The 16,292-nt window shown below is 38.3% G+C and overlaps 1 protein-coding gene across 6 annotated transcripts in view; it reads left to right on the forward strand.

Annotated features, from left to right (window-relative positions):
- The window catches only part of wwox (WW domain containing oxidoreductase), a 354,592-nt gene that overhangs the window by 61,333 nt on the left and 276,967 nt on the right, over positions 1 to 16,292 (forward strand). The window lies entirely within an intron of this gene.

A 16,292-nucleotide genomic window follows, 5' to 3' on the forward strand; every position in this document is an offset into this window, starting at 1 on the left:
ATGTTATTTTTACTCTCTTCACCTCAACTCTCGCCTCTTATTTCTTTTCTTCTTCTCTTTTCCTGTCCTTTGTTTTTTCCTCTCCTTCTCCTCTTTCTTTAATTCCCGGTCACATGTTCTCTTCTGCCATGTCTTATGTCCACTAATGTCTCTTTTCTTCCCCTTAGCTGTCCAGTCATTTTCTACCTTCTTCTACCTCTTCTGTGTGCTCCACCCTTTTCTTTTTTCTTTTCCTTTCTTTCCTTTCTTCTCTTTTGTTCTTTTCTTTCTTCTTTTCCTTTCTTCTTTTTGTTTCTCTTTTCTTCTTTTCTTTTCTTTTCTACTTTTTTATTTTCCTTTCTTCTCTTCTCTTCTTTTCTTTTCCTTTCTTTTCTATTCTACTTTTTTCTTTTCTTTTCTTTTCTTTTCTTTTCTTTTCTTCATTTTCTTTTCTTTTCTTTTCTTTTCTTTTCTTTTCCTTTCTTTTCTTTTCTTCTCTTCTATTCTCTTTTCTTTTCCTTTACTCTCTTCTCTTCTCTTCTTCACTTCTCTTTTCTTTTCTTGTCCTTTATTCTCTTCTCTTCTTCACTTCTCTTTTCTTTTCTTCTCTTTTCTTCTCTTCTTTTTTTCTTCTCTTTTTTTCCCTTTTCTTTTCTTTGCTGTGTGCTTTCTTTTCTCTTAACCTTTTTTTTTTTTTTTTATCTCCGGTCCTGTCTTGTATTCTCCTCATTTCCTCTGCTGTATTTTGTCTTTTTTTATTGTCTCCCCAGTTCATTTATGTCCTTTGTCTCTTGTTTTTCTGTCAGTTTCCTGTCCTTTTTTCCTTTCTACATGTACATTTTAAAGGCTTTTCTTCTTTCCTCTTATCGTCTGTCCTTTTTTCCTTTATGTTCTTTCTTTGAATTTTCTCTTTCTCTATTTCTGTTTCTCCTGTCTGATTCTGTTGTATGTCCCTTTATGCCCTTTGTCCTAATTTCTCTCCTCTTCTTAGACCCCTATTTCATTGTGTTTTCTTTTCTTTTTTTTTATAGCCTTTTCTGTGATCTTTTCTCCTCAACACTTTTCTCCCCAAGTTCTTTTCTCTTCTCTCCTCTTCACTCCTCTCCTGTGCTGTCCTGTCTTGTCCTGTCCTATCCACTCCTCCACTCCTCTTCACTCTTCTGGGTTCTCTACTCTCAACTCCACTGCACTCCACTCATCTGCTCTTTTGTGTTGTCTCCTCCACTATTCTCTCCTGTGTTGTCTGTGCTCCTCTATTTTACTGTCTCTCATTCTTGTCCTCTTCTACTTACTTCCTCCTCTCCTTTGCTGTCATATTGTCACCTTTCTTATCCTCTCATAACTGTGTCATCTTCTGTCCCATGTCCTTCTATTCCTTCCACTCATTCTTTCCTGTGTTATCTTTTATCCTTTTCTTTTAGGTTGTATGTTGTTTCAGTTCACTTTTTTTACTGCCCAATTCTCCTCTTCTCTCTTTTTTTCCTCTCTCATGTTTTCTGTAGTTTTCTCTACCTTCTGTTCTTAGTTTAAGCACGGCTTGTCCACAGAGTCATGCCAGCCACCCAGTCAAACTCAATTTGCACTACAGATTATTCAATTTGTACAGAGATAGAAGACAAGCGTTGATGATCTTCGGGGTGAGTATGATTACTGTCAAAGTAAGTGCATTAGGATCAGTCTGCAGAGGCTCACTAGGTAAAGACGAACCAGACGAGACGTCTATGTCACAGTGTCCGAAAATGTCATCTTCCTCTCTTACCAGATTTTGCTTAAAGACTACTCGCCCACCACAATTAAATTAGGCTGCATGAATTAAAGCAATAACACAATTTCTTTGCAACACATCATTTATTTCCCGTCAAGCAGCATTCCATCGTAGGTTATAATTTCTTGACCCATGACCTTGTCACGGTTCGTACGATAAACTTATTACATTGTTTTATGAACTCTGTGATTATGCTTGGAGTGATGGAATTATACCAAGCATGACAAGAATTAAAGGCAGTGAGACATGCTTCAGAATGTGTTTTACACTCACATTCTCAGTTTGTCAGAGGACCCGTTTTTCATAATAGCTTTTTATTCATGTTTAATTGGATTTGTATTTTGTTCAGTCATGTTGATGAAGTGGGTTACATGTAAAATAGAAAATGTTTGTTAAAACTCAGCCTTTTTGTGTTCTGATGTTGGTACTAAAGATATTTGATTAACATGGTAATACAAGATCTCTAATACCTTATTTGATCAGTTGGGTTGAGAATTAGTGACTTTGACAGCAATAGCACAATATTATTATTATTATTTTATTTAATTTTTAAAATGCATTTTTCCCCCTTTTTCTCCCGATTTTTAGCGCGTACAATTTTTACCCAATTGCGTTATGTTTCCTCTTTACTGGTGCTGACCCCTGCCCCGATTGAGAAGAGCGAACTGACACATGCCCCCTTCGACACATGAGCAGTACCCAACTGCATCTTTTCACCTGCATGAGGTGAGTTTATATGCGGATCAGCCTTGTGTACGGAGAGCCACACCCTGATCACTCTACTCTGTGCAGATGCCATCAATCAGCCAGCAGAGGTCGTAATTGCATCAGTTATGAGGTCCCTATCCGGCTCCCTGGTTGAACAACAGCCAATTGTTGTTCATGCAGCTGCCCAGCCCAGCCAGATGGCAGAGTTGAGATTTGATACGATGCGTTCGAAATCCCAGCTCTGGTGTGCTAGCGTATTTTACCGCTGTGCCACCTGAGCGGCAGCACAATGTTATTAACCATTGATTGGCCCTTAAACCAATCAGTGACCACTCATGTCTTGTAAATAGTTGCAAAGTCATCCTGGATAAAACCACCATTTTCATCATGTTGTCAGAATAATTTGGGCATTAAGTTTTACTGACTCCTTTTGATAAAAGAACACATGGACCCAAACCATAGCAGTAAACACCTTAACACCATAACGCCTCTCCCTCCCATTTAAGCTTTGGCTATTTAATTAATAGACTCTTGCTGCCAATGCACTAATAATGAATCCTTATTCAAAGTCACATTTTCCTTTTGAATTTTTGATTCAAAATCAAGGTCTGCTTGGCCTGCTTAGCATTTTTTATACATGGCATACTGAATTTAGTACATTAATTTCTTTGCAAATGATATGCTTCACCACTTCACCACTTCACCACCCATCTGTAATTATTTAAAACAATTAACTTGATTTCTGGCTATCAACATAATAAGCAGTTCTAACTACTTTTATCTAATAACATAAGAAGTACAAAAAAGCTCAATTGTTTTCAGTTGTTTTCTCTGTTTTGAAGTGCTAGGCACCATTTTTGTGTGGGCTACTTAAAAATATATATAAATATATGTTTCAAAGCTTGATTGAAATGGAACACATTTGCAAGTGGAACATGTTGTGAGATTCATGATTTTTTTAGAGAACTTTAGGTTATTGAACATGGACTGAAATTATATGAAACTTGATTTGGAACGATAGAGTCATAAAGACTGAAGCATGTAAAAAAGGGAAAACTCATTATTTTGTGTCACTATGAAGAGTCATTTTGCTGACATTAACAATATGAAGTTTTGCTCAAGCACAATACGATTTACCTTGTACAGACTTCATTTAGATCCAACATAGGCAATGGAAATGTCCTTAAATCTTCTTCTGTCCACAAAATTACATCCAAAGTGAGAGTGAGAAAAAAAATTTGCAGAATTGCAAAATACACCCAGTGTAAATATGTAATTGGTAGAGCTTATTTCTTCCTCTGAAATATTGGGGAGCAATAGGTATTGCATTAATGTCTGGTTGTTAGGATATCGGAAAACATGGCAGATGTGTTGGTAAATTTTTGCACGGTGAGCAGATCTCTGCGAGGACTGGGGAAAATTGGGAGTAAATCTCAATATCTCCAGCGATAAAGATGCATTATTTCAATCTACATCACTTTCTGATGCAAATCTAATTTCTCCCTGTAGTGCTAGATGAAACAGGCGAGAGAGAGGGACAGAGAGAAGATTAGGGAGGTGGAGAGAGGAGAGGCCTGTGGGTGGTCCAGGAAAGAGAATACAAGTACTGCCATACTGCTGCACTGCACCTATAGTACAAAATATAAGGGGCAATAGCTTAACCTTTTTCTTTGACCTAGGATAATTTTTCAATGAGGTACCAAAAGCAGAAATGACTGCATTATTCACTTCTGAACAGGGTGCTGGAACAGTGTTGCAGGACACACATACTACTAATATTCTACACACAACAGAAATTTAGTGTAGCTGTAAATTTTAAACTGTGTTTCTTTTTTGTGTGTGTGTGAGTGAGGATAGCGGTGGAAGGGGTGTTTGCAAATGGGCAAAGTGGTGTGTGGCTGTTTTTGGATTTGTTTATCTTAATTTGATAAAAGTATGTAGATTTCACACCACGGACAGGCTTAGAAGGTCCTTCGTACCCAGAGCCATTAGGCTCTACAACTCCACCAGGCAGGGACGGCTGGCTGTAGCTAAAGACTAAGGGGCCTAATGTAGCCATGTGTGTACGTACTTGTATGCACATGCATGTGCAAATGTGTATATACTGTATATGTGTATGTATTTGCGTATGTGTATGTATATGTGTATATACTGTATATATATATATATATATATATATAAATATTAGTAGGAAAATCTAATATCAGATAAAGGTATTAGTGATTATATTGGTATTAGTATACATATTAATAATAATACATTGGTTTACACCTCGCCTCAAGTTTCCAAGGTTTATTCATTAACTCATTTTGTTCCTCCTTTTAATGAATAAAGTCTCTAACTGGGTGTATGTGACACTATGTGCATATTTCTACTCCCTGAAAAATCATTCATTGTCCTTCTACCTTTTTTTCTTTATCACCCAGCACTTGATTTGTAACTTGATTTCAGGAGAGGGAAACCTGTAGATTATCTGTCTTTCATTAGGAATAGAGAGAGAGCCCAGCCTGTCTCAGAGAAAGAAGAAATCAATTTAATATAGACTTAACTTGGGGAAATTGCATATTCTCCTTCTATGTGCTGAACAGGCACTTTCTCCCAGTGCTCAGGAGGGACCAGCCTCTTTATTAATTGCACTGTGTGTGTGTGTGTGTGTGTGTGTGTGTGTGTGTGTGCGTGCGTGCGTGCGCGCATGTGCGAGCGTGTGTGTGTGCGCATGTTTTTAAACGTAGAAGTGCCTACCCTTATTCTTATATCTTCCAACCTTGAAAGTGTTACTGTAAAAGATTGAGACATATGAGACATAATAGGAGGGCAAGGCAAAAATGAGGGTCATATTCAAAAAGTGGAGTGAGAACTGAAGAAAAAGAAATAAAAAGAATGAGAAAGAGTGCAAGAGAATGAGAATGTAAGAGAATGTGTGAGTAGTGATGTAAGAGAAAGACTGCATTCATACCAAATTATGACACTTCAGATTGTATCCACACATCACACATCCTAATTGATGTTAATCAGAATGAAAACGAAAGATTTTCATGTTTTGTTGATTATAAAAAGTTGAGCAAACATTGGCAAACAATATGTCATTTTTCGAAGAAGAAATTTAACAAATTGCAAGAATTAAATACACTCCCTGACCTTAACCATTCACGTCCTGTGCTTCCATTTGAACTCCCACTTGCTTTTTTCCCCCACTTTTTCCCCCACATCTTCATCACGGCACCTGTTGTGGGAGTGGGATATATTAGGCAGCAAGTGAACATTTTATCCTTAAAGTTGATGTGTTAGAAGCAGGAAAAATGGACAAGCGTAATGGACCTAATTGTGATGGCTAGATGACTGGGTCAGAGCATCTCCAAAACTGCAGCTCTTGTGGGGTGTTCCCAGTCTGCAGTGGTCAGTATCTATCAAAAGTGGTCCAAGGAAGGAACAGTGGTAAACCTGCGACAGGGTCATGGGCGGCCAAGGCTCATTGATGCACACGGGGGGGTTGGGGCGAAGGCTGGCCCGTGTGGTCCGATCCAACAGACGGACTACTGTAGCTCAAATTGCTGAAGAAGTTAATGCTGGTTCTGATAGAAAGGTGTCAGAATACACAGTGCATCACAGTTTGTTGCTTATGGGGCTGCATAACTGCAGACCGGTCAGGGTGTCTGACTGGGTTTTTTTCTGAGAGCTCCGGATTCCTCCCACAGTACAAACACATGTAAGTTTGGTGAACTGGAGATACAAAATTGCCCATGACTGTCATGACAAAAATTTTGAAATTGTTTGTACTTATTTAATCATTTCCATTAGCCCCCAAAACCTACCAGACTCAAATAATGGAGATATGCTGCTTACATTTCAGTTAGGAAAAACTAATTAACCTTCTAGAATTCTTCTTTTTTTTAATTTTTTAATTTTTATTTTTTTTTAATGCATTTTCTCCCCTTTTTCTCCCTTTTTAGTGTGGCATGCCATATGCATTTTATCACCTACACTTTGATGAGTGCAGTGCAGCTCAGCATTGTGTACGGAGAGACACACCCTGAGAGCACTTTTTCCCTATCTCTGTGCAGGCGTCATCAATCAGCCAGCAGAGGTCGTAATTGCACCAGTCATGGGAGAAAGACCCCATCTGGCTTAGTTCCACCCATATCTGAACAACAGGCCAATCGTTGTTCATGTGGCCGCTCAGCCTTAGCCGGCAGGCAGAGCTGAGATTCGATACGATGTATTTGAGATCCCAGCTCTGGTTCCAGCATGTGTTTTTACCACTGCGCCACCTGAGCGGCCCACCTTCTAGAATTCTTAGTGGTTAGGTTAAATCTCATTTTAGTTTCTTGTTAGTAATTTGGTGTTTAGCGTGTTGTCAGCAATATAAAGTTGTGCAGTCATTATTCTCTGTGCTTGTATGTTGATTTAAAAGCAGAGCAGCAGGTCTTTAATTTTTCAAGCAAGTGTGCTTGTAAGTATTTCTACTGCCATCCTCACTCCGGTGTTTATTAAAGGCACACATGCACATTTATTTGATAGTTTCATAATGAAATGGGGGCACTTGGGTGTTATTTTAATATTCTGATGTATAAAAACATTTTTGGCAGAGTATCCCCCGTCCCTTCTGGATCACCCTGTATTGCCTCTACCGAGGACCGCCTCTGACTTTTGGCATCCTCCGCTTACTGCGCATTCAGCACTTAGCACAAAGTTGGTCAGATTAAGCCTTGCAGCCTGCCCGTCTTGCCATGCCCTTGAAGAGTCGTGGGCATGTCAGACTCCTCATAAAATTCCTGAACGATTCTGTTCATGTGTTTCTCTATCTCTCTTCTCTCTTTTTTTTTCTTTCTGTTAAAACCTGACCATCTGTCTAATTGTTCACCTCTGTCGCTTTAATGCTGCTACTGGCTTATTTCCCCTCCCCTTTCCAGGCAATAAACTCTGTTTCAATTGCAGGACTTCTATCTGCATTAGGAAGCAGTCATACTGGCTGCACACTACCACTTTTTTAAAGAGGATATTCATTGTCTTTTTCGTGAGACCTCTTTTTGTTTCTTTATTAGATCTTTTTCAGTTCTGTTTAGATACTGCTGATAAAAAAGTACATTTCGTTCCTATTATGGGTGCTATTGGAATTCTGACATACATGATTCTAAGCATAAAAAATTGGTAGAGAATAAGTGTTCATGTGTGGCGCTAATATTTGATCCAAGAAATATTAGGCAAGTGGAAAAAAAACAGTAGTTTAGCTAAATTCATGTTATTGGATCATTCTGTGTTTGTAATGTCTTGTATATGAATAGAATTCCCAGCTTTGATTCAAGGCTGACTATATTCATATATTTAGAAGTATATTGTATGTATGTCTACCATTCCTTTTCTTTTATCTGGCGTGATTGCTTGGTTAGGACTGTCTCAAACACACACCATCCTCTCCATCCTTAATGAAAAAGCATATTTGTTTTGGAGCTGGTTGACTTTAGGGACATGGATGCTGTGTCAAATTCTACCGCTGTGTCCTAGTCCAATGCCATCTCCCTCCCTTCCTCTTCATCAGGTGCATGATAAATCACGCTGGCCTCCAGTGGGACTGATGGAGGCAGGGGAAGCGCCCTGAGGCCTCTCATGCCATAACTGTAAAAATAAACCTGTTTGTCGCCTCTCCATCCCGCATTTATCAAATCATTTGTGAGTGCTATTTCAGCTGCTGCTAACTCCCACCTAACCAATTTATCTCTTTTGGAGCTGAGCTATGGTTGATGGTGGAGTGTATGAAGATGTTTACTCCTCTGCTAGTGATGGGCAAAGTGGTGTGATACCTCACTCTTTTTGTAAATGCTTCATATTTTAAATTCTAGTAGAATAATACATTCAAGTGCAGCTTGACATGATGACACAATTACTACTTTTTTATTTCATGTTGATTAAAAGATTTATCCTGGTCAGGGTTGTGGTGGGTCCGGTTCCACCAGGAAACACTGGGTGCACTGCTTCAATCTCCCAGACATAGCCAATTATGTAGATTCCCAGTCAATGTAGCTGTCTGTTTAAATTTTGGGCATGACACATTTTGAAATGTTTCTTCCTTTTGTTGCCTTTCTTTCAACTTTGGCCATTATGGCAAAGCCATCTAGACCAAATCCTCAATATATATATATAATTCTGTATAACTGTAGCATGTTAATATTCGGGGGGAAGTGATAGAAATGTTTACTTGTGTTACACTGTTATGCCCTGTGTCATATACTGTATATCACAATGACACAGTTACAAACCAGATAGAAATTGGGAATTTACATAGAAATATGGCCTAAAAGTGTAGTTCATTTTTGTCACATGACAGTATACAGTATATCGTGATACGCCTTAATTACACTAATGCTTTTATAATAATAATAAAAATAATAAAAGCATAGTTAACTATCCCAGAAATATTAATATTTATCATTTATAATAATAATACATAGTAATAATAATAATAAAATAGCATTATTAAATATGCTAGAAATATTAATATTTATCATTTATAATAATAATACATAGTAATAATAATAATAAAATAGCATAATTAAATATGTTACAAATATTCATATTTATCATTTATAATAATAATACATAGTAATAATAATAATAAAATAGCATAATTAAATATGCTAGAAATATTAATATTTATTATCATTTATAATAATAATAATAATAATAATATTAATAAAAGCATAATTAACTATGCTCAAAATATTAATATTTATCATTTATAATAATAACACATATTAGTAGTAATAATAATAATAAAATAGCATAATTAAATATGCTAGAAATATTTATATTATCCTTTATAATAATAATAATAATAATAATAATAATAAAAGCATAATTAACTATTCTAGAAATGTTCTTATTTATTATTTATAATAATAATATCTAGTAATAATAATAATAAAATAGCATAATTAAATATGCTAGAAATATTAATATTATTCTCATTTATAATAATAATAATAATAATAATAAAACAGCATAATTAAATATGATAGAAATATTAATATTATCATTTATAATAATAATATATATATATATATATATATATATATATATATATATGTACTTTTATGTGTAATAATGATAAGAGCATAATTAATAAATAGCATAATCTAAATATGCTAGACATAATTATATCTATTTTTCATTTATAATAATAATAGTAATAATAAGAATAATAGCAGAATTAAATGTGTATATCTATAAATATAAATTTATTCCTTATAATTTCTACTAAAAAGATTTTTTATTATTTTTGTTTATGTTGTTGCTATATTAAATATTATAAACACTGAGCAGTCAGCAGAGTTATTATTTTTTTAAACTGTAATTTCATGACTAACAATATAACTCACTTCATCTGAATTCTGGAATGTGGTAGTGTGTTTCATGTGTTTATTTGGCCTGTAATCCACTAAAAATGTTAATTTAAGCCTAAACGTGGTGCTTACTGCCTGATATCAGAAAACAGACTCTTTTTAAGATTAATTACAGACCATTCAATTCAATACACATACAAACTAAACTGAGATGCACACATTGGTGATTAAAAATAAGTACATTTGAAGTATATTAATCTGCTTATTTACTGGTTCATATAGAATAGTGCTTGAATTCTTATTCCTTATACGACTCTTGATTTCAAATGTTACAACACCACAAAAGAACCTGCTCCATGTTTAGGTACTACTGTTTTTAAATTCTAGACTCAATGTCTATATGTATTTACAGTGGGGACAAAAAAACTACTACAGTAACAGTGTGTTTGCCACCAGGTATAAAAAGATAGCGAGATTAAGTACAGTGACAGGATGTAGTTTTTGCACAGCTAAAGTACCTGCTCTATGGACACAAAATGAGATGAGATGAGATGCTGGTTGTTATTAACTAGTCTTGTGCCGGCTATTGTTCACAGACATCTGCTTTATGTCAAAGTGTCAAGTACCGTTAGTCTTACAAACAGCAGACATGAGCGTCGGACGCTCTGGAGTAGATAGCAGGCATAACTAATGGACAGCGGAGAGCGGCAGGCGGAACACGTTTTTCTGCTTATGTGAGTTGATGGAGCTCCTGTGGGACTGAGCAGGATGGCCCAGCTGGAAGAACTTCCATATTCCCAGTCAGAGAGAAAATCCAGTGTCATTGCATTGTTTCGCTTTTTCCCATAGTTCTTCTTTTTACTCTCTCGCTATTGCGCTCACATGAAAAATGGTCCTTCTCCAGTCCATTTGTCTGCTCTATGTGACCATGGCCCCCACTTGCTTCACGCTACCTCAAACACAGTAGAGCAGGCAGGCAGCCCCACCTGTGCATATTTGTCATATGGAAATGTTCTATAGGCTTTTAAAAAAAAATATGATTTGGCTTTTGAATGAAGAAGCAAGGAGAGCAGAGTGTGCAGCCTGACAAGCTCCCTATCACACGCACAGCCCCAAATAGATAAATGCTTTTTGGAGCGACTGGGTAATTTATCAACGACAGTCTGCTAGTCTGTGCTGTTGATTGCTTGTGCTATATGAAAGACTGTAGAGAAGGAACCATGGAGTGTGTGTATTCTTAATCGGTTCAGCTAATGGATAGCAGTGGAGAGCTAATGAGTGAATTGCAGAGATAGAAGGACTAATATGGGGAGGGGAAGAGTGAAAGGAAAAGTGAGGAGAGAGCTTTAGGTAAGTGCATTCATCCTTTCCAGTAAGCTGTTGAAAGAACATTTTGAAAGTATGGAAGTTGGAAACAAGATGAAACCTGAGTTACACAGTACAGTATTAAACTTGTGCCAGTTGTTCGGCAGAAAGCCTGAATTAAGATCAGGAGTGGGCAACCTTTTTTCCTGCTGGGGGCCAGATTAATATTTACATATCTGGTCATGGGTCACACAATAGCCAACTACTATAGGCATTAAAATACATGGTGTTGGTAATATAAGAAAATTATTTTGATCTCAGATTTACAGTAGATAGAAAAAGTCTTTACAGCCCTGTTACAAAGCCAGTTTACTCCATAGACCAATTTGATTCAGGTCTGGGCTCTGGCTTGGTCACTCCAAAACTTTGATCTTCTTCTGATGAAGTCATTTTTTTGTTGATGAAAGAGTATTAGTATATAATTTGTGTGTTTGGTGGTGTGATGTGTGTTAGTATTTCTCTCCTTAGCAATGGCAAAAGCTATTTTCACAATTAAAGCATAAAAAATATTTTTATTTTTATTTTTTTTATTTATTTAAAGACACGTCACTTGTCATTGACTTTCCTGTGCCTCGCCATTTTTGCAAACTTAAACAGACCTACTTGACACCAATGATGATTCTCACAGCTGATTGTTTGTTTGAAATACGCTTAATTATTAGTTGCAGAGTACCAATTGCGATTGCATAAAGCCCAAACATTTTGCCAATGTACACCGATTGGGTTGGTCCCCCTTTTGCTGCCAAAACAGCCCTGACCCGTCGAGGCATGGACTCCTCTAGACCCCTGAGGGTGTGCTGTAGTATCTGTTCAACACACCTTTTTCCGGCCGCTCAGGTGGCGCAGCGGTAAAAAGAAACGCGCTGCAACCAGGGCTGGATTCTGAGAAGCGTCGTATCGAATCCAGCCTTGCTTTACCGGTTCGAAGCTGAGTGGCTATATGAGCAACGATTGGCCGGTTGCTCATGTGGGGGGTGGGACAAAGAACCGGATGTGGGTCTCTCTCTGTCAGAATGCGATTGCGTTCTCTGCCGGCTGATTGGAGGCGCTTACACAGAGATGGGAGAGGGTGCCCTTGGGGTGTGTCTCTCCGCATGCAACGCTAGGTGGCGCCAAACTCGTCAATGTGTGGGTGGCAAAGATGCATCTGGCTGCTGCTCGTGTTTCGGAGGGGATACGGGTTAGCTTCAATCACCTCCGTCAGGGCAGGGTTCGGCATAGACAGAGAGGAAGCACGATGCTAATTGAACAATTGGATGCGCTAAAAAAAAAGGGGAGAAAAAGGGGTACAAAAAAAAACAAAACACCTTTTTCCATTGCTCCGTGGTCCAGTTCCGATGCTCACATGCCCATTGTTGGCGCTTTCGGCGGTGGACAGAGGTCAGCATGGGCACCCTGACTAGCATTACCTTTTTCAGCAATCTGAGCTACAGTAGCTCGTCTGTTGGATCGGACCACACGGGTCAGCCTTTGCTCCCCATGTGCATCAATGAGCCTTTGCAGCCCATGACCCTGTCACCGGTTTACTACTGTTCCTGCCTTGGACCACTTTTGATAGATACTGACCACTGCAGACCGGGAACACCAAACAAGAGCTGCAGTTTTGGAGATGCTCTGACCCAGTCGTCTAGCCATCACCATTTAGCCCTTGTCAAACTCACTCAAATCCTTACGCTCGCCCATTTTTCCTGCTTCTAGCACATCAACTTTAAGGATAAAATGTTCACTTGCACAGTGTTATTTACTCACCTGTCAGTGCTCATAACGTTATGCCTGGTTGGTGTATGTATCTGTTGCCTTATACTCTTTGTCACGCCTTTTTTCCATTTATGAATTTAAAAGGACATCCATAAAACCCTTACTGACCACATGATGTTTAGTTGTTGGATTATTACCAGCTTTGCAGTGACACTATCATGGTAATGATGTGCTAGTGTGTGTTATACTTTTAGCGGTATAGGAGATCTAGCAGTGTTGTTGGGACTTCTTGATGTCAGTGCAGGCGGAAAACTCAAGCAAATACTAGTGCAAACCTGAGTACATGGGGAAAGTAATATTATCTGTTTCTTCAAATAATGGTTTCTGATTTTTATTTATATAAATAAATATATATAAATATATTTTTTTTTATTATTGAAGGCTGAACTTTACTATAGCTACTGTTTTATTTGGTATTGTCAACAGTCATTAAGTGTTTCTTTTTCTTAGCTTTTGTCAGCAGAATTAGAACTGTGGTTCAGTACACTAAACTTTATTTCTTCTCATTCTGCTTATGGAAAACAGTTTTTCATTTACTCATTAGTCTTCATGTCTGGGCTGCATGTTTCTCACCAGCTGTTGTTTCTTGTGCTGTAGTGTTCACACAGTAAGGCCTGACAAGCATGGCTACTGAAGCCTGACTCCTGAGAAGAAATCACACAACACACACACAAACACACACACACTGCAACTAAATTCTTTTCCAGTCATTAGTCTGATCAAATGGTGATCATCTTTATCTGTCGCTCTTGTTCAAGTACAACTCTCATGCTTGACTTTTAAACATTTTATATGCATCAGCAATATTTACTGCACACTTCATTTATGAGTGTCTAACAGTTCTTTTCACACACATACACTAGTGTTTATAACATTATAACAGTAACCAGAGACCAGGGTGCAGTAGTACGTTCTGTGTCCACTCTTCCAGTGGGCAGTCAGATTGCCCTAAGTGAGCAATTTGTCTACCCACTTGTAGTCTCGTCTGTCCTGTCTATGCGAGACATGTAACTGTGCTAACCTGGCTGTTTGTGCCCTCTCCTGTCAGAATTCTCTCCTCTTGGCTATCTTATAAAATCTCATAATTATGCTTTCTTTAACTTTGAGACCAATGCACTGGAGAGGAAAGCTAGTTCAGCAGGAAAGGCTTGTTAAGGACCTTGTATTGCTGCCAGGTATGGCTAACATTCAAAACTAAATGTTTTACACACTTCACATCATAAAGTCATTTAAGTGTAACAACTGACAGACAGCTTTGTGAGGACAACAGATTTAATGTTTGTAACTGTGGTATATAGTGTAGTTTGTGTAACTGCTTTCTCTTGTTTGTCTCTTAAAGTTTAGTAAGCATGAACATTTTTTTCCAATTTATTAATGCATTTTTCTTCATTTTCCTTTCGATCCTAGCGGTCCCCTTCTTTACGCCCATGCTTCTGAACAGGCTCCTCTATCCGCTAACCAGGGTCCTTGCACAGCGTTTGAAGACCCCACCCACTTAGTCCGGTCATTTCCCAACCCAGCAGACACAGTGGCCAATTTGTGTCTGCTGCAGGCACTGCCAGTTGTGCTTGCTAGATGGCGCCCAGCCAACTGGGGTGTTCAAAATCTCGACGCTGGTGTGCTAGCGGAATATCCCACTATTATTATTATTTTTAATAAAATGCTTTTATGAGCCTTTTTCCCTACTGAAAAAAGAGAAAATAATTTACACTTGATTGAAATTGTTTTCTATTTTGGACTTCATCTCAGAGATAAACCATATGGACAATCTAATGTGGACCCCCCTCCTGATTATTGAGTTTCAGTGTAACATTTTGGGAAATGCAAAAGCTCATGGTCAGATGTTCACATACTTTTAATCACATATTTCAGCTGTGACATCATTACTATTCAGTTAAGCTACTCCAGAGCAGCTATAACAAGTATTTTTGTTTCTTTTGATGGATTGTGTTACAAAACGTGCCATTTACACCAACTAGGCATAACATTATGACCACTGACAGGGTAAGTGAGTAACACTGATTATATCTTCATCACGGCACCTGTTAGTGGGTGCGATATATTAGGCAGTAAGTGAACATTTTATCCTCAAAGTTGATGTGCTAGAAGCAGGAAAAATGGACAAGCGTAAGGATTTGAGTGAGTTTGATAAGGGCCAAATTGTGATGGCTAGACAACTGGGTCAGAACATCTCCAAAACTGCATCTCTTGTGGAGTGTTCCCGGTCTGCAGTGGTCCAAGGAAGGCAGCCAAGGCACATTGATGCATGTGGGGAGCGAAGGCTGGCACAGGGGTCCGATCCAACAGACAATTATTTTGTTGCGTATGGGGCTGCATAGCTGCAGACCAGTCAGGGTGCCCATGCTGTCCCCCCATCCACCCATCCAGATACCACAGCACACCTTTAGGGGTCTAGTGCAGTCCATGCCTCGACGGGTCAGGGCTGTTTTGGCAGCAAAAGGGGGACCAACACAATATCAGGAAGGTCATAATGTTATGCCTGATCGGTGTATTATCTAAGGGTTTCAGACAATTATAACCATGTAACCTAATGAAATAAACAATACTGATCCAAATGTGTTGAGAAGCAATTTATTTAATATTACTACATCTACATGAAGTTTACAGCCTAAACAGACATGTCAGTTTTGGAGTCCTTGTGGTGCTGTACACTTACAGGATGGTAAAAAGTCTTAATTGCAGTATACATGATTGGTGCTGGTTACTGGCTGACAGACAGCTCATTGATATGTAGAAAATGCTGAGCTAGTGCGCCGTGTTAACCTGCTGCCGGATTGTATCCGGCGTGATTAAAATGCCCAGTGTCTCTTAAGCCCATTGTAATATGAGCGGAGTTTAGACACTCATTTGTCAAGCAACTCCCTCAACACAGATGCTGCTGAAGACAGGACTGAACCTGCTAACCTAGCACCCAGCTGCTCAATGAGAAATTCTGAACAAAAAGAAAAAGTTCAGCTGGAGCGGTTCACCTGAAGTGACAGTGTATACCACGTTACGATGAAGTGAGCAAGGTCAGGCCTAGCTTTTGAGAGACTTGAGAAAGAGCAAGCTGTTTATGGCAATTCCCTATGGCTGGTGCTTTTACCTCAGGGGACCTGTGCTTGACCTGTGACCACTGAGTCCATGATTATATCTTTTGGAGTGATTTATATAACTTTTTTCTTATTGATTGTGTTACAGAGCGATCAAAGGTAAACTTAAAAGCCAGTGCTGAGCGGCACCATTATTGCAGATTTGGCTTTTTTCATCCATTATTTATCCCGTCGAACCTATTCTATATGCCATTACAGACTTCATAAGAGCACAGGTTTCTGCAAGACCGCATGGCTCACTTAATGTAAATACTGAATGGATTCAAT

This window comes from Trichomycterus rosablanca, chromosome 1 (genome assembly GCF_030014385.1).
Source record: "Trichomycterus rosablanca isolate fTriRos1 chromosome 1, fTriRos1.hap1, whole genome shotgun sequence".
In the NCBI taxonomy this organism is placed as follows: Eukaryota; Metazoa; Chordata; class Actinopteri; order Siluriformes; family Trichomycteridae; genus Trichomycterus; species Trichomycterus rosablanca.